Source organism: Chiloscyllium plagiosum, unplaced genomic scaffold, assembly GCF_037043375.1.
Source record: "Chiloscyllium plagiosum isolate Xiang-an unplaced genomic scaffold, Cpla_swu_hap1 HiC_scaffold_14, whole genome shotgun sequence".
Taxonomy (NCBI): domain Eukaryota; kingdom Metazoa; phylum Chordata; class Chondrichthyes; order Orectolobiformes; family Hemiscylliidae; genus Chiloscyllium; species Chiloscyllium plagiosum.
Genome location: NW_028270152.1, coordinates 12,312,548 through 12,329,940, shown reverse-complemented (window position 1 = coordinate 12,329,940; position 17,393 = coordinate 12,312,548). Strand labels below are relative to the sequence as shown.

The 17,393-nt window shown below is 50.6% G+C and overlaps 5 non-coding genes across 5 annotated transcripts; all 5 read right to left on the bottom strand.

Moving 5' to 3' along the window:
• Positions 1–764: 764 nt before the first annotated feature.
• On the bottom strand, positions 765–837 carry trnaf-gaa (transfer RNA phenylalanine (anticodon GAA)). Its single transcript has one exon. It is a non-coding gene; the product is annotated as a tRNA-Phe (tRNA).
• Positions 838–3,284: 2,447 nt separating this feature from the next.
• trnaf-gaa (transfer RNA phenylalanine (anticodon GAA)) lies at positions 3,285–3,357 on the bottom strand. Its single transcript has one exon. It is a non-coding gene; the product is annotated as a tRNA-Phe (tRNA).
• Positions 3,358–8,332: 4,975 nt separating this feature from the next.
• trnaf-gaa (transfer RNA phenylalanine (anticodon GAA)) lies at positions 8,333–8,405 on the bottom strand. The gene has a single exon. It is a non-coding gene; the product is annotated as a tRNA-Phe (tRNA).
• A 3,712-nt stretch (positions 8,406–12,117) lies between these two features.
• On the bottom strand, positions 12,118–12,190 carry trnaf-gaa (transfer RNA phenylalanine (anticodon GAA)). The gene has a single exon. It is a non-coding gene; the product is annotated as a tRNA-Phe (tRNA).
• Positions 12,191–15,902: 3,712 nt separating this feature from the next.
• Positions 15,903–15,975, bottom strand: trnaf-gaa (transfer RNA phenylalanine (anticodon GAA)). The gene has a single exon. It is a non-coding gene; the product is annotated as a tRNA-Phe (tRNA).
• Between the last annotated feature and the right edge of the window lie 1,418 nt (positions 15,976–17,393).

The window sequence follows — 17,393 nt, the reverse complement described above, 5'->3', positions numbered from 1 at the left end:
GATGCACCGGAACAATTTGAACAAATCGCCTCTGCTCCGGCTTCAGTCCGTCCACTGTTAAAACCTTCAGTTATTACTCGGCAGGCTTGAGGATTCCCAAGTTCTCTGCAACCATCTCCAAAGCGGCATGCAAGTCACTGACTGTTTACCCGACCGAGTCTGTTTGTGAATACTTTTCCATCGTCATTCTGCACGATCATTTCTGAAGTGACCGCTTGTGTCGAAAACAAGGACAGTCCAAAGCGATTTCCTGAGGCGCACCTCTGGAACGCTCAAATCAACCTAAAGTCAGGCGGCCATGCGCATGTCAGCATCTCTCCTGCAACCTTTCCATTGCGATCAGGGATCACCAGTTTTTGCAAGCTGGAACAGCTGGCCGTCAGCAAGCTTATGAGCGAGGGAGTGTTTGATAGAGAGAGTGCAAAGGCCACCATGTACGCGTTGCTGATTCAAAGACTGTTTTGTGCGTTCGCAGATGTCGGTCAATGAACAGTAGGAGAATTTGAATTGGTGCAGGATTGAGGGTTTGTCCATTTGATTATTTGACTGTTTTGGAATGCTCGTTACGGAGCCAATGAGAAGAAATGTGCCATGAGACTGGAAGCAAAAGGCACAGCATCGCTGCAGGAGCACCATGCAGAAGGAGGGTGAGAAGCAATCCAAACCACCCTTGCGCCAGCAAGGAAAGGTGCAGAGCTTCACATTTACTCACTCGCCTCCATCACAGCTAAACAAAGGAGGGAGCGCGCAAGCAGTCCTGCACTTGCCGAAACCCGGGATTGAACCAGGGACCTTTAGATCTTCAGTCTAACGCTCTCCCAACTGAGCTATTTCGGCAGCTGCTGCTCTGTGCGCTCAGGCACTTTGCTCGCGGCCACATTCACTTGGGATTTGCCCAGCGTATTTGTTCCAAATCTCCTCACAACATCAACTTCTTCCGGCAAAATTTCCCACCCTGTTTTCTCGGCGGACAGTTCGCTTCGGCCGCTGCCTCTTTATACCGTCTATATCTACACTGTCGTTCATTCTGCACAATCATTTCTGAAGTTGACTGCATGGCTCTGGACATCTCGCTCGTCAAATGAACAACGAGGAACTGGTCCCTCCAGTCCTCGACAAGTTCCACGTCGTGCTCCGTTCACCGTCAACATGTCTCGCCAGCTTCACCCCATCTCTCCTCTACCTCTCGAAATGCTGCACGTGATGCCATCCGTCTGCAAATGGTCAGTATCAGTCTAAGCTGCTTTGCAAGCAACCCGATGCACCGGAACAATTTGAACAAATCGCCTCTGCTCCGGCTTCAGTCCGTCCACTGTTAAAACCTTCAGTTATTACTCTGCAGGCTTGAGGATTCCCAAGTTCTCTGCAACCATCTCCAAAGCGGCATGCAAGTCACTGACTGTTTACCCGACCGAGTCTGTTTGTGAATACTTTTCCATCGTCATTCTGCACGATCATTTCTGAAGTGACCGCTTGTGTCGAAAACAAGGACAGTCCAAAGCGATTTCCTGAGGCGCACCTCTGGAACGCTCAAATCAACCTAAAGTCAGGCGGCCATGCGCATGTCAGCATCTCTCCTGCAACCTTTCCATTGCGATCAGGGATCACCAGTTTTTGCAAGCTGGAACAGCTGGCCGTCAGCAAGCTTATGAGCGAGGGAGTGTTTGATAGAGAGAGTGCAAAGGCCACCATGTACGCGTTGCTGACTCAAAGACTGTTTTGTGCGTTCGCAGATGTCGGTCAATGAACAGTAGGAGAATTTGAATTGGTGCAGGATTGAGGGTTTGTCCATTTGATTATTTGACTGTTTTGGAATGCTCGTTACGGAGCCAATGAGAAGAAATGTGCCATGAGACTGGAAGCAAAAGGCACAGCATCGCTGCAGGAGCACCATGCAGAAGGAGGGTGAGAAGCAATCCAAACCACCCTTGCGCCAGCAAGGAAAGGTGCAGAGCTTCACATTTACTCACTCGCCTCCATCACAGCTAAACAAAGGAGGGAGCGCGCAAGCAATCCTGCACTTGCCGAAACCCGGGATTGAACCAGGGACCTTTAGATCTTCGGTCTAACGCTCTCCCAACTGAGGTATTTCGGCAGCTGCTGCCAGCTCAGCGCGCTCAGGCACTTTGCTCGCGGCCACATTCACTTGGGATTTGCCCAGCGTATTTGTTCCAAATCTCCTCACAACATCAACTTCTTCCGGCAAAATTTCCCACCCTGTTTTCTCGGCGGACAGTTCGCTTCGGCCGCTGCCTCTTTATACCGTCTATATCTACACTGTCGTTCATTCTGCACAATCATTTCAGAAGTTGACTGCTTGGCTCTGGTCAACTCGCTCGTCAAATGCACAACGAGGAACTGGTCCCTCCAGTCCTCGACAAGTTCCACGTCGTGCTCCGTTCACCGTCAACATGTCTCGCCAGCTTCACCCCATCTCTCCTCTACCTCTCGAAATGCTGCACGTGATGCCATCCGTCTGCAAATGGTCAGTATCAGTCTAAGCTGCTTTGCAAGCAACCCGATGCACCGGAACAATTTGAACAAATCGCCTCTGCTCCGGCTTCAGTCCGTCCACTGTTAAAACCTTCAGTTATTACTCTGCAGGCTTGAGGATTCCCAAGTTCTCTGCAACCATCTCCAAAGCGGCATGCAAGTCACTGACTGTTTACCCGACCGAGTCTGTTTGTGAATACTTTTCCATCGTCATTCTGCACGATCATTTTTGAAGTGACCGCTTGTGTCGAAAACAAGGACAGTCCAAAGCGATTTCCTGAGGCGCACCTCTGGAACGCTCAAATCAACCTAAAGTCAGGCGGCCATGCGCATGTCAGCATCTCTCCTGCAACCTTTCCATTGCGATCAGGGATCACCAGTTTTTGCAAGCTGGAACAGCTGGCCGTCAGCAAGCTTATGAGCGAGGGAGTGTTTGATAGAGAGAGTGCAAAGGCCACCATGTACGCGTTGCTGACTCAAAAACTGTTTTGTGCGTTCGCAGATGTTGGTCAATGAACAGTAGGAGAATTTGAATTGGTGCAGGATTGAGGGTTTGTCCATTTGATTATTTGACTGTTTTGGAATGCTCGTTACGGAGCCAATGAGAAGAAATGTGCCATGAGACTGGAAGCAAAAGGCACAGCATCGCTGCAGGAGCACCATGCAGAAGGAGGGTGAGAAGCAATCCAAACCACCCTTGCGCCAGCAGGGAAAGGTGCAGAGCTTCACATTTACTCACTCGCCTCCATCACAGCTAAACAAAGGAGGGAGCGCGCAAGCAGTCCTGCACTTGCCGAAACCCGGGATTGAACCAGGGACCTTTAGATCTTCAGTCTAACGCTCTCCCAACTGAGCTATTTCGGCAGCTGCTGCCAGCTCAGCGCGCTCAGGCACTTTGCTCGCGGCCACATTCACTTGGGATTTGCCCAGCGTATTTGTTCCAAATCTCCTCACAACATCAACTTCTTCCGGCAAAATTTCCCACCCTGTTTTCTCGGCGGACAGTTCGCTTCGGCCGCTGCCTCTTTATACCGTCTATATCTACACTGTCGTTCATTCTGCACAATCATTTCTGAAGTTGACTGCTTGGCTCTGGTCAACCCGCTCGTCAAATGCACAACGAGGAACTGGTCCCTCCAGTCCTCGACAAGTTCCACGTCGTGCTCCGTTCACCGTCAACATGTCTCGCCAGCTTCACCCCATCTCTCCTCTACCTCTCGAAATGCTGCACGTGATGCCATCCGTCTGCAAATGGTCAGTATCAGTCTAAGCTGCTTTGCAAGCAACCCGATGCACCGGAACAATTTGAACAAATCGCCTCTGCTCCGGCTTCAGTCCGTCCACAGTTAAAACCTTCAGTTATTACTCTGCAGGCTTGAGGATTCCCAAGTTCTCTGCAACCATCTCCAAAGCGGCATGCAAGTCACTGACTGTTTACCCGACCGAGTCTGTTTGTGAATACTTTTCCATCGTCATTCTGCACGATCATTTCTGAAGTGACCGCTTGTGTCGAAAACAAGGACAGTCCAAAGCGATTTCCTGAGGCGCACCTCTGGAACGCTCAAATCAACCTAAAGTCAGGCGGCCATGCGCATGTCAGCATCTCTCCTGCAACCTTTCCATTGCGATCAGGGATCACCAGTTTTTGCAAGCTGGAACAGCTGGCCGTCAGCAAGCTTATGAGCGAGGGAGTGTTTGATAGAGAGAGTGCAAAGGCCACCATGTACGCGTTGCTGACTCAAAGACTGTTTTGTGCGTTCGCAGATGTTGGTCAATGAACAGTAGGAGAATTTGAATTGGTGCAGGATTGAGGGTTTGTCCATTTGATTATTTGACTGTTTTGGAATGCTCGTTACGGAGCCAATGAGAAGAAATGTGCCATGAGACTGGAAGCAAAAGGCACAGCATCGCTGCAGGAGCACCATGCAGAAGGAGGGTGAGAAGCAATCCAAACCACCCTTGCGCCAGCAAGGAAAGGTGCAGAGCTTCACATTTACTCACTCGCTTCCATCACAGCTAAACAAAGGAGGGAGCGCGCAAGCAATCCTGCACTTGCCGAAACCCGGGATTGAACCAGGGACCTTTGGATTTTCGGTCTAACGCTCTCCCAACTGAGCTATTTCGGCAGCTGCTGCCAGCTCAGCGCGCTCAGGCACTTTGCTCGCGGCCACATTCACTTGGGATTTGCCCAGCGTATTTGTTCCAAATCTCCTCACAACATCAACTTCTTCCGGCAAAATTTCCCACCCTGTTTTCTTGGCGGACAGTTCGCTTCGGCCGCTGCCTCTTTATACCGTCTATATCTACACTGTCGTTCATTCTGCACAATCATTTCAGAAGTTGACTGCTTGGCTCTGGTCAACTCGCTCGTCAAATGCACAACGAGGAACTGGTCCCTCCAGTCCTCGACAAGTTCCACGTCGTGCTCCATTCACCGTCAACATGTCTCGCCAGCTTCACCCCATCTCTCCTCTACCTCTCGAAATGCTGCACGTGATGCCATCCGTCTGCAAATGGTCAGTATCAGTCTAAGCTGCTTTGCAAGCAACCCGATGCACCGGAACAATTTGAACAAATCGCCTCTGCTCCGGCTTCAGTCCGTCCACTGTTAAAACCTTCAGTTATTACTCTGCAGGCTTGAGGATTCCCAAGTTCTCTGCAACCATCTCCAAAGCGGCATGCAAGTCACTGACTGTTTACCCGACCGAGTCTGTTTGTGAATACTTTTCCATCGTCATTCTGCACGATCATTTCTGAAGTGACCGCTTGTGTCGAAAACAAGGACAGTCCAAAGCGATTTCCTGAGGCGCACCTCTGGAACGCTCAAATCAACCTAAAGTCAGGCGGCCATGCGCATGTCAGCATCTCTCCTGCAACCTTTCCATTGCGATCAGGGATCACCAGTTTTTGCAAGCTGGAACAGCTGGCCGTCAGCAAGCTTATGAGCGAGGGAGTGTTTGATAGAGAGAGTGCAAAGGCCACCATGTACGCGTTGCTGACTCAAAGACTGTTTTGTGCGTTCGCAGATGTTGGTCAATGAACAGTAGGAGAATTTGAATTGGTGCAGGATTGAGGGTTTGTCCATTTGATTATTTGACTGTTTTGGAATGCTCGTTACGGAGCCAATGAGAAGAAATGTGCCATGAGACTGGAAGCAAAAGGCACAGCATCGCTGCAGGAGCACCATGCAGAAGGAGGGTGAGAAGCAATCCAAACCACCCTTGCGCCAGCAAGGAAAGGTGCAGAGCTTCACATTTACTCACTCGCCTCCATCACAGCTAAACAAAGGAGGGAGCGCGCAAGCAGTCCTGCACTTGCCCAAACCCGGGATTGAACCAGGGACCTTTAGATCTTCAGTCTAACGCTCTCCCAACTGAGCTATTTCGGCAGCTGCTGCCAGCTCAGCGCGCTCAGGCACTTTGCTCGCGGCCACATTCACTTGGGATTTGCCCAGCGTATTTGTTCCAAATCTCCTCACAACATCAACTTCTTCCGGCAAAATTTCCCACCCTGTTTTCTCGGCGGACAGTTCGCTTCGGCCGCTGCCTCTTTATACCGTCTATATCTACACTGTCGTTCATTCTGCACAATCATTTCAGAAGTTGACTGCTTGGCTCTGGTCAACTCGCTCGTCAAATGCACAACGAGGAACTGGTCCCTCCAGTCCTCGACAAGTTCCACGTCGTGCTCCGTTCACCGTCAACATGTCTCGCCAGCTTCACCCCATCTCTCCTCTACCTCTCGAAATGCTGCACGTGATGCCATCCGTCTGCAAATGGTCAGTATCAGTCTAAGCTGCTTTGCAAGCAACCCGATGCACCGGAACAATTTGAACAAATCGCCTCTGCTCCGGCTTCAGTCCGTCCACTGTTAAAACCTTCAGTTATTACTCTGCAGGCTTGAGGATTCCCAAGTTCTCTGCAACCATCTCCAAAGCGGCATGCAAGTCACTGACTGTTTACCCGACCGAGTCTGTTTGTGAATACTTTTCCATCGTCATTCTGCACGATCATTTCTGAAGTGACCGCTTGTGTCGAAAACAAGGACAGTCCAAAGCGATTTCCTGAGGCGCACCTCTGGAACGCTCAAATCAACCTAAAGTCAGGCGGCCATGCGCATGTCAGCATCTCTCCTGCAACCTTTCCATTGCGATCAGGGATCACCAGTTTTTGCAAGCTGGAACAGCTGGCCGTCAGCAAGCTTATGAGCGAGGGAGTGTTTGATAGAGAGAGTGCAAAGGCCACCATGTACGCGTTGCTGACTCAAAGACTGTTTTGTGCGTTCGCAGATGTCGGTCAATGAACAGTAGGAGAATTTGAATTGGTGCAGGATTGAGGGTTTGTCCATTTGATTATTTGACTGTTTTGGAATGCTCGTTACGGAGCCAATGAGAAGAAATGTGCCATGAGACTGGAAGCAAAAGGCACAGCATCGCTGCAGGAGCACCATGCAGAAGGAGGGTGAGAAGCAATCCAAACCACCCTTGCGCCAGCAAGGAAAGGTGCAGAGCTTCACATTTACTCACTCGCCTCCATCACAGCTAAACAAAGGAGGGAGCGCGCAAGCAATCCTGCACTTGCCGAAACCCGGGATTGAACCAGGGACCTTTAGATCTTCGGTCTAACGCTCTCCCAACTGAGGTATTTCGGCAGCTGCTGCCAGCTCAGCGCGCTCAGGCACTTTGCTCGCGGCCACATTCACTTGGGATTTGCCCAGCGTATTTGTTCCAAATCTCCTCACAACATCAACTTCTTCCGGCAAAATTTCCCACCCTGTTTTCTCGGCGGACAGTTCGCTTCGGCCGCTGCCTCTTTATACCGTCTATATCTACACTGTCGTTCATTCTGCACAATCATTTCAGAAGTTGACTGCATGGCTCTGGACATCTCGCTCGTCAAATGAACAACGAGGAACTGGTCCCTCCAGTCCTCGACAAGTTCCACGTCGTGCTCCGTTCACCGTCAACATGTCTCGCCAGCTTCACCCCATCTCTCCTCTACCTCTCGAAATGCTGCACGTGATGCCATCCGTCTGCAAATGGTCAGTATCAGTCTAAGCTGCTTTGCAAGCAACCCGATGCACCGGAACAATTTGAACAAATCGCCTCTGCTCCGGCTTCAGTCCGTCCACTGTTAAAACCTTCAGTTATTACTCTGCAGGCTTGAGGATTCCCAAGTTCTCTGCAACCATCTCCAAAGCGGCATGCAAGTCACTGACTGTTTACCCGACCGAGTCTGTTTGTGAATACTTTTCCATCGTCATTCTGCACGATCATTTCTGAAGTGACCGCTTGTGTCGAAAACAAGGACAGTCCAAAGCGATTTCCTGAGGCGCACCTCTGGAACGCTCAAATCAACCTAAAGTCAGGCGGCCATGCGCATGTCAGCATCTCTCCTGCAACCTTTCCATTGCGATCAGGGATCACCAGTTTTTGCAAGCTGGAACAGCTGGCCGTCAGCAAGCTTATGAGCGAGGGAGTGTTTGATAGAGAGAGTGCAAAGGCCACCATGTACGCGTTGCTGACTCAAAGACTGTTTTGTGCGTTCGCAGATGTTGGTCAATGAACAGTAGGAGAATTTGAATTGGTGCAGGATTGAGGGTTTGTCCATTTGATTATTTGACTGTTTTGGAATGCTCGTTACGGAGCCAATGAGAAGAAATGTGCCATGAGACTGGAAGCAAAAGGCACAGCATCGCTGCAGGAGCACCATGCAGAAGGAGGGTGAGAAGCAATCCAAACCACCCTTGCGCCAGCAAGGAAAGGTGCAGAGCTTCACATTTACTCACTCGCTTCCATCACAGCTAAACAAAGGAGGGAGCACGCAAGCAATCCTGCACTTGCCGAAACCCGGGATTGAACCAGGGACCTTTAGATTTTCGGTCTAACGCTCTCCCAACTGAGCTATTTCGGCAGCTGCTGCCAGCTCAGCGCGCTCAGGCACTTTGCTCGCGGCCACATTCACTTGGGATTTGCCCAGCGTATTTGTTCCAAATCTCCTCACAACATCAACTTCTTCCGGCAAAATTTCCCACCCTGTTTTCTTGGCGGACAGTTCGCTTCGGCCGCTGCCTCTTTATACCGTCTATATCTACACTGTCGTTCATTCTGCACAATCATTTCAGAAGTTGACTGCTTGGCTCTGGTCAACTCGCTCGTCAAATGCACAACGAGGAACTGGTCCCTCCAGTCCTCGACAAGTTCCACGTCGTGCTCCATTCACCGTCAACATGTCTCGCCAGCTTCACCCCATCTCTCCTCTACCTCTCGAAATGCTGCACGTGATGCCATCCGTCTGCAAATGGTCAGTATCAGTCTAAGCTGCTTTGCAAGCAACCCGATGCACCGGAACAATTTGAACAAATCGCCTCTGCTCCGGCTTCAGTCCGTCCACTGTTAAAACCTTCAGTTATTACTCTGCAGGCTTGAGGATTCCCAAGTTCTCTGCAACCATCTCCAAAGCGGCATGCAAGTCACTGACTGTTTACCCGACCGAGTCTGTTTGTGAATACTTTTCCATCGTCATTCTGCACGATCATTTCTGAAGTGACCGCTTGTGTCGAAAACAAGGACAGTCCAAAGCGATTTCCTGAGGCGCACCTCTGGAACGCTGAAATCAACCTAAAGTCAGGCGGCCATGCGCATGTCAGCATCTCTCCTGCAACCTTTCCATTGCGATCAGGGATCACCAGTTTTTGCAAGCTGGAACAGCTGGCCGTCAGCAAGCTTATGAGCGAGGGAGTGTTTGATAGAGAGAGTGCAAAGGCCACCATGTACGCGTTGCTGACTCAAAGACTGTTTTGTGCGTTCGCAGATGTTGGTCAATGAACAGTAGGAGAATTTGAATTGGTGCAGGATTGAGGGTTTGTCCATTTGATTATTTGACTGTTTTGGAATGCTCGTTACGGAGCCAATGAGAAGAAATGTGCCATGAGACTGGAAGCAAAAGGCACAGCATCGCTGCAGGAGCACCATGCAGAAGGAGGGTGAGAAGCAATCCAAACCACCCTTGCGCCAGCAAGGAAAGGTGCAGAGCTTCACATTTACTCACTCGCCTCCATCACAGCTAAACAAAGGAGGGAGCGCGCAAGCAGTCCTGCACTTGCCCAAACCCGGGATTGAACCAGGGACCTTTAGATCTTCAGTCTAACGCTCTCCCAACTGAGCTATTTCGGCAGCTGCTGCCAGCTCAGCGCGCTCAGGCACTTTGCTCGCGGCCACATTCACTTGGGATTTGCCCAGCGTATTTGTTCCAAATCTCCTCACAACATCAACTTCTTCCGGCAAAATTTCCCACCCTGTTTTCTCGGCGGACAGTTCGCTTCGGCCGCTGCCTCTTTATACCGTCTATATCTACACTGTCGTTCATTCTGCACAATCATTTCAGAAGTTGACTGCTTGGCTCTGGTCAACTCGCTCGTCAAATGCACAACGAGGAACTGGTCCCTCCAGTCCTCGACAAGTTCCACGTTGTGCTCCGTTCACCGTCAACATGTCTCGCCAGCTTCACCCCATCTCTCCTCTACCTCTCGAAATGCTGCACGTGATGCCATCCGTCTGCAAATGGTCAGTATCAGTCTAAGCTGCTTTGCAAGCAACCCGATGCACCGGAACAATTTGAACAAATCGCCTCTGCTCCGGCTTCAGTCCGTCCACTGTTAAAACCTTCAGTTATTACTCTGCAGGCTTGAGGATTCCCAAGTTCTCTGCAACCATCTCCAAAGCGGCATGCAAGTCACTGACTGTTTACCCGACCGAGTCTGTTTGTGAATACTTTTCCATCGTCATTCTGCACGATCATTTCTGAAGTGACCGCTTGTGTCGAAAACAAGGACAGTCCAAAGCGATTTCCTGAGGCGCACCTCTGGAACGCTCAAATCAACCTAAAGTCAGGCGGCCATGCGCATGTCAGCATCTCTCCTGCAACCTTTCCATTGCGATCAGGGATCACCAGTTTTTGCAAGCTGGAACAGCTGGCCGTCAGCAAGCTTATGAGCGAGGGAGTGTTTGATAGAGAGAGTGCAAAGGCCACCATGTACGCGTTGCTGACTCAAAGACTGTTTTGTGCGTTCGCAGATGTCGGTCAATGAACAGTAGGAGAATTTGAATTGGTGCAGGATTGAGGGTTTGTCCATTTGATTATTTGACTGTTTTGGAATGCTCGTTACGGAGCCAATGAGAAGAAATGTGCCATGAGACTGGAAGCAAAAGGCACAGCATCGCTGCAGGAGCACCATGCAGAAGGAGGGTGAGAAGCAATCCAAACCACCCTTGCGCCAGCAAGGAAAGGTGCAGAGCTTCACATTTCCTCACTCGCCTCCATCACAGCTAAACAAAGGAGGGAGCGCGCAAGCAATCCTGCACTTGCCGAAACCCGGGATTGAACCAGGGACCTTTAGATCTTCGGTCTAACGCTCTCCCAACTGAGGTATTTCGGCAGCTGCTGCCAGCTCAGCGCGCTCAGGCACTTTGCTCGCGGCCACATTCACTTGGGATTTGCCCAGCGTATTTGTTCCAAATCTCCTCACAACATCAACTTCTTCCGGCAAAATTTCCCACCCTGTTTTCTCGGCGGACAGTTCGCTTCGGCCGCTGCCTCTTTATACCGTCTATATCTACACTGTCGTTCATTCTGCACAATCATTTCAGAAGTTGACTGCTTGGCTCTGGTCAACTCGCTCGTCAAATGCACAACGAGGAACTGGTCCCTCCAGTCCTCGACAAGTTCCACGTCGTGCTCCGTTCACCGTCAACATGTCTCGCCAGCTTCACCCCATCTCTCCTCTACCTCTCGAAATGCTGCACGTGATGCCATCCGTCTGCAAATGGTCAGTATCAGTCTAAGCTGCTTTGCAAGCAACCCGATGCACCGGAACAATTTGAACAAATCGCCTCTGCTCCGGCTTCAGTCCGTCCACTGTTAAAACCTTCAGTTATTACTCTGCAGGCTTGAGGATTCCCAAGTTCTCTGCAACCATCTCCAAAGCGGCATGCAAGTCACTGACTGTTTACCCGACCGAGTCTGTTTGTGAATACTTTTCCATCGTCATTCTGCACGATCATTTTTGAAGTGACCGCTTGTGTCGAAAACAAGGACAGTCCAAAGCGATTTCCTGAGGCGCACCTCTGGAACGCTCAAATCAACCTAAAGTCAGGCGGCCATGCGCATGTCAGCATCTCTCCTGCAACCTTTCCATTGCGATCAGGGATCACCAGTTTTTGCAAGCTGGAACAGCTGGCCGTCAGCAAGCTTATGAGCGAGGGAGTGTTTGATAGAGAGAGTGCAAAGGCCACCATGTACGCGTTGCTGACTCAAAGACTGTTTTGTGCGTTTGCAGATGTTGGTCAACGAACAGTAGGAGAATTTGAATTGGTGCAGGATTGAGGGTTTGTCCATTTGATTATTTGACTGTTTTGGAATGCTCGTTACGGAGCCAATGAGAAGAAATGTGCCATGAGACTGGAAGCAAAAGGCACAGCATCGCTGCAGGAGCACCATGCGAAGGAGGGTGAGAAGCAATCCAAACCACCCTTGCGCCAGCAAGGAAAGGTGCAGAGCTTCACATTTACTCACTCGCCTCCATCACAGCTAAACAAAGGAGGGAGCGCGCAAGCAGTCCTGCACTTGCCGAAACCCGGGATTGAACCAGGGACCTTTAGATCTTCAGTCTAACGCTCTCCCAACTGAGCTATTTCGGCAGCTGCTGCTGCTCTGTGCGCTCAGGCACTTTGCTCGCGGCCACATTCACTTGGGATTTGCCCAGCGTATTTGTTCCAAATCTCCTCACAACATCAACTTCTTCCGGCAAAATTTCCCACCCTGTTTTCTCGGCGGACAGTTCGCTTCGGCCGCTGCCTCTTTATACCGTCTATATCTACACTGTCGTTCATTCTGCACAATCATTTCTGAAGTTGACTGCATGGCTCTGGACATCTCGCTCGTCAAATGAACAACGAGGAACTGGTCCCTCCAGTCCTCGACAAGTTCCACGTCGTGCTCCGTTCACCGTCAACATGTCTCGCCAGCTTCACCCCATCTCTCCTCTACCTCTCGAAATGCTGCACGTGATGCCATCCGTCTGCAAATGGTCAGTATCAGTCTAAGCTGCTTTGCAAGCAACCCGATGCACCGGAACAATTTGAACAAATCGCCTCTGCTCCGGCTTCAGTCCGTCCACTGTTAAAACCTTCAGTTATTACTCTGCAGGCTTGAGGATTCCCAAGTTCTCTGCAACCATCTCCAAAGCGGCATGCAAGTCACTGACTGTTTACCCGACCGAGTCTGTTTGTGAATACTTTTCCATCGTCATTCTGCACGATCATTTCTGAAGTGACCGCTTGTGTCGAAAACAAGGACAGTCCAAAGCGATTTCCTGAGGCGCACCTCTGGAACGCTCAAATCAACCTAAAGTCAGGCGGCCATGCGCATGTCAGCATCTCTCCTGCAACCTTTCCATTGCGATCAGGGATCACCAGTTTTTGCAAGCTGGAACAGCTGGCCGTCAGCAAGCTTATGAGCGAGGGAGTGTTTGATAGAGAGAGTGCAAAGGCCACCATGTACGCGTTGCTGACTCAAAGACTGTTTTGTGCGTTCGCAGATGTCGGTCAATGAACAGTAGGAGAATTTGAATTGGTGCAGGATTGAGGGTTTGTCCATTTGATTATTTGACTGTTTTGGAATGCTCGTTACGGAGCCAATGAGAAGAAATGTGCCATGAGACTGGAAGCAAAAGGCACAGCATCGCTGCAGGAGCACCATGCAGAAGGAGGGTGAGAAGCAATCCAAACCACCCTTGCGCCAGCAAGGAAAGGTGCAGAGCTTCACATTTACTCACTCGCCTCCATCACAGCTAAACAAAGGAGGGAGCGCGCAAGCAATCCTGCACTTGCCGAAACCCGGGATTGAACCAGGGACCTTTAGATCTTCGGTCTAACGCTCTCCCAACTGAGGTATTTCGGCAGCTGCTGCCAGCTCAGCGCGCTCAGGCACTTTGCTCGCGGCCACATTCACTTGGGATTTGCCCAGCGTATTTGTTCCAAATCTCCTCACAACATCAACTTCTTCCGGCAAAATTTCCCACCCTGTTTTCTCGGCGGACAGTTCGCTTCGGCCGCTGCCTCTTTATACCGTCTATATCTACACTGTCGTTCATTCTGCACAATCATTTCAGAAGTTGACTGCATGGCTCTGGACATCTCGCTCGTCAAATGAACAACGAGGAACTGGTCCCTCCAGTCCTCGACAAGTTCCACGTCGTGCTCCGTTCACCGTCAACATGTCTCGCCAGCTTCACCCCATCTCTCCTCTACCTCTCGAAATGCTGCACGTGATGCCATCCGTCTGCAAATGGTCAGTATCAGTCTAAGCTGCTTTGCAAGCAACCCGATGCACCGGAACAATTTGAACAAATCGCCTCTGCTCCGGCTTCAGTCCGTCCACTGTTAAAACCTTCAGTTATTACTCTGCAGGCTTGAGGATTCCCAAGTTCTCTGCAACCATCTCCAAAGCGGCATGCAAGTCACTGACTGTTTACCCGACCGAGTCTGTTTGTGAATACTTTTCCATCGTCATTCTGCACGATCATTTCTGAAGTGACCGCTTGTGTCGAAAACAAGGACAGTCCAAAGCGATTTCCTGAGGCGCACCTCTGGAACGCTCAAATCAACCTAAAGTCAGGCGGCCATGCGCATGTCAGCATCTCTCCTGCAACCTTTCCATTGCGATCAGGGATCACCAGTTTTTGCAAGCTGGAACAGCTGGCCGTCAGCAAGCTTATGAGCGAGGGAGTGTTTGATAGAGAGAGTGCAAAGGCCACCATGTACGCGTTGCTGACTCAAAGACTGTTTTGTGCGTTCGCAGATGTCGGTCAATGAACAGTAGGAGAATTTGAATTGGTGCAGGATTGAGGGTTTGTCCATTTGATTATTTGACTGTTTTGGAATGCTCGTTACGGAGCCAATGAGAAGAAATGTGCCATGAGACTGGAAGCAAAAGGCACAGCATCGCTGCAGGAGCACCATGCAGAAGGAGGGTGAGAAGCAATCCAAACCACCCTTGCGCCAGCAAGGAAAGGTGCAGAGCTTCACATTTACTCACTCGCCTCCATCACAGCTAAACAAAGGAGGGAGCGCGCAAGCAATCCTGCACTTGCCGAAACCCGGGATTGAACCAGGGACCTTTAGATCTTCGGTCTAACGCTCTCCCAACTGAGGTATTTCGGCAGCTGCTGCCAGCTCAGCGCGCTCAGGCACTTTGCTCGCGGCCACATTCACTTGGGATTTGCCCAGCGTATTTGTTCCAAATCTCCTCACAACATCAACTTCTTCCGGCAAAATTTCCCACCCTGTTTTCTCGGCGGACAGTTCGCTTCGGCCGCTGCCTCTTTATACCGTCTATATCTACACTGTCGTTCATTCTGCACAATCATTTCAGAAGTTGACTGCTTGGCTCTGGTCAACTCGCTCGTCAAATGCACAACGAGGAACTGGTCCCTCCAGTCCTCGACAAGTTCCACGTCGTGCTCCGTTCACCGTCAACATGTCTCGCCAGCTTCACCCCATCTCTCCTCTACCTCTCGAAATGCTGCACGTGATGCCATCCGTCTGCAAATGGTCAGTATCAGTCTAAGCTGCTTTGCAAGCAACCCGATGCACCGGAACAATTTGAACAAATCGCCTCTGCTCCGGCTTCAGTCCGTCCACTGTTAAAACCTTCAGTTATTACTCTGCAGGCTTGAGGATTCCCAAGTTCTCTGCAACCATCTCCAAAGCGGCATGCAAGTCACTGACTGTTTACCCGACCGAGTCTGTTTGTGAATACTTTTCCATCGTCATTCTGCACGATCATTTTTGAAGTGACCGCTTGTGTCGAAAACAAGGACAGTCCAAAGCGATTTCCTGAGGCGCACCTCTGGAACGCTCAAATCAACCTAAAGTCAGGCGGCCATGCGCATGTCAGCATCTCTCCTGCAACCTTTCCATTGCGATCAGGGATCACCAGTTTTTGCAAGCTGGAACAGCTGGCCGTCAGCAAGCTTATGAGCGAGGGAGTGTTTGATAGAGAGAGTGCAAAGGCCACCATGTACGCGTTGCTGACTCAAAAACTGTTTTGTGCGTTCGCAGATGTTGGTCAATGAACAGTAGGAGAATTTGAATTGGTGCAGGATTGAGGGTTTGTCCATTTGATTACTTGACTGTTTTGGAATGCTCGTTACGGAGCCAATGAGAAGAAATGTGCCATGAGACTGGAAGCAAAAGGCACAGCATCGCTGCAGGAGCACCATGCAGAAGGAGGGTGAGAAGCAATCCAAACCACCCTTGCGCCAGCAGGGAAAGGTGCAGAGCTTCACATTTACCCACTCGCCTCCATCACAGCTAAACAAAGGAGGGAGCGCGCAAGCAGTCCTGCACTTGCCGAAACCCGGGATTGAACCAGGGACCTTTAGATCTTCAGTCTAACGCTCTCCCAACTGAGCTATTTCGGCAGCTGCTGCCAGCTCAGCGCGCTCAAGCACTTTGCTCGCGGCCACATTCACTTGGGATTTGCCCAGCGTATTTGTTCCAAATCTCCTCACAACATCAACTTCTTCCGGCAAAATTTCCCACCCTGTTTTCTCGGCGGACAGTTCGCTTCGGCCGCTGCCTCTTTATACCGTCTATATCTACACTGTCGTTCATTCTGCACAATCATTTCTGAAGTTGACTGCTTGGCTCTGGTCAACCCGCTCGTCAAATGCACAACGAGGAACTGGTCCCTCCAGTCCTCGACAAGTTCCACGTCGTGCTCCGTTCACCGTCAACATGTCTCGCCAGCTTCACCCCATCTCTCCTCTACCTCTCGAAATGCTGCACGTGATGCCATCCGTCTGCAAATGGTCAGTATCAGTCTAAGCTGCTTTGCAAGCAACCCGATGCACCGGAACAATTTGAACAAATCGCCTCTGCTCCGGCTTCAGTCCGTCCACTGTTAAAACCTTCAGTTATTACTCTGCAGGCTTGAGGATTCCCAAGTTCTCTGCAACCATCTCCAAAGCGGCATGCAAGTCACTGACTGTTTACCCGACCGAGTCTGTTTGTGAATACTTTTCCATCGTCATTCTGCACGATCATTTCTGAAGTGACCGCTTGTGTCGAAAACAAGGACAGTCCAAAGCGATTTCCTGAGGCGCACCTCTGGAACGCTCAAATCAACCTAAAGTCAGGCGGCCATGCGCATGTCAGCATCTCTCCTGCAACCTTTCCATTGCGATCAGGGATCACCAGTTTTTGCAAGCTGGAACAGCTGGCCGTCAGCAAGCTTATGAGCGAGGGAGTGTTTGATAGAGAGAGTGCAAAGGCCACCATGTACGCGTTGCTGACTCAAAGACTGTTTTGTGCGTTCGCAGATGTTGGTCAATGAACAGTAGGAGAATTTGAATTGGTGCAGGATTGAGGGTTTGTCCATTTGATTATTTGACTGTTTTGGAATGCTCGTTACGGAGCCAATGAGAAGAAATGTGCCATGAGACTGGAAGCAAAAGGCACAGCATCGCTGCAGGAGCACCATGCAGAAGGAGGGTGAGAAGCAATCCAAACCACCCTTGCGCCAGCAAGGAAAGGTGCAGAGCTTCACATTTACTCACTCGCCTCCATCACAGCTAAACAAAGGAGGGAGCGCGCAAGCAGTCCTGCACTTGCCCAAACCCGGGATTGAACCAGGGACCTTTAGATCTTCAGTCTAACGCTCTCCCAACTGAGCTATTTCGGCAGCTGCGGCCAGCTCAGCGCGCTCAGGCACTTTGCTCGCGGCCACATTCACTTGGGATTTGCCAAGCGTATTTGTTCCAAATCTCCTCACAACATCAACTTCTTCCGGCAAAATTTCCCACCCTGTTTTCTCGGCGGACAGTTCGCTTCGGCCGCT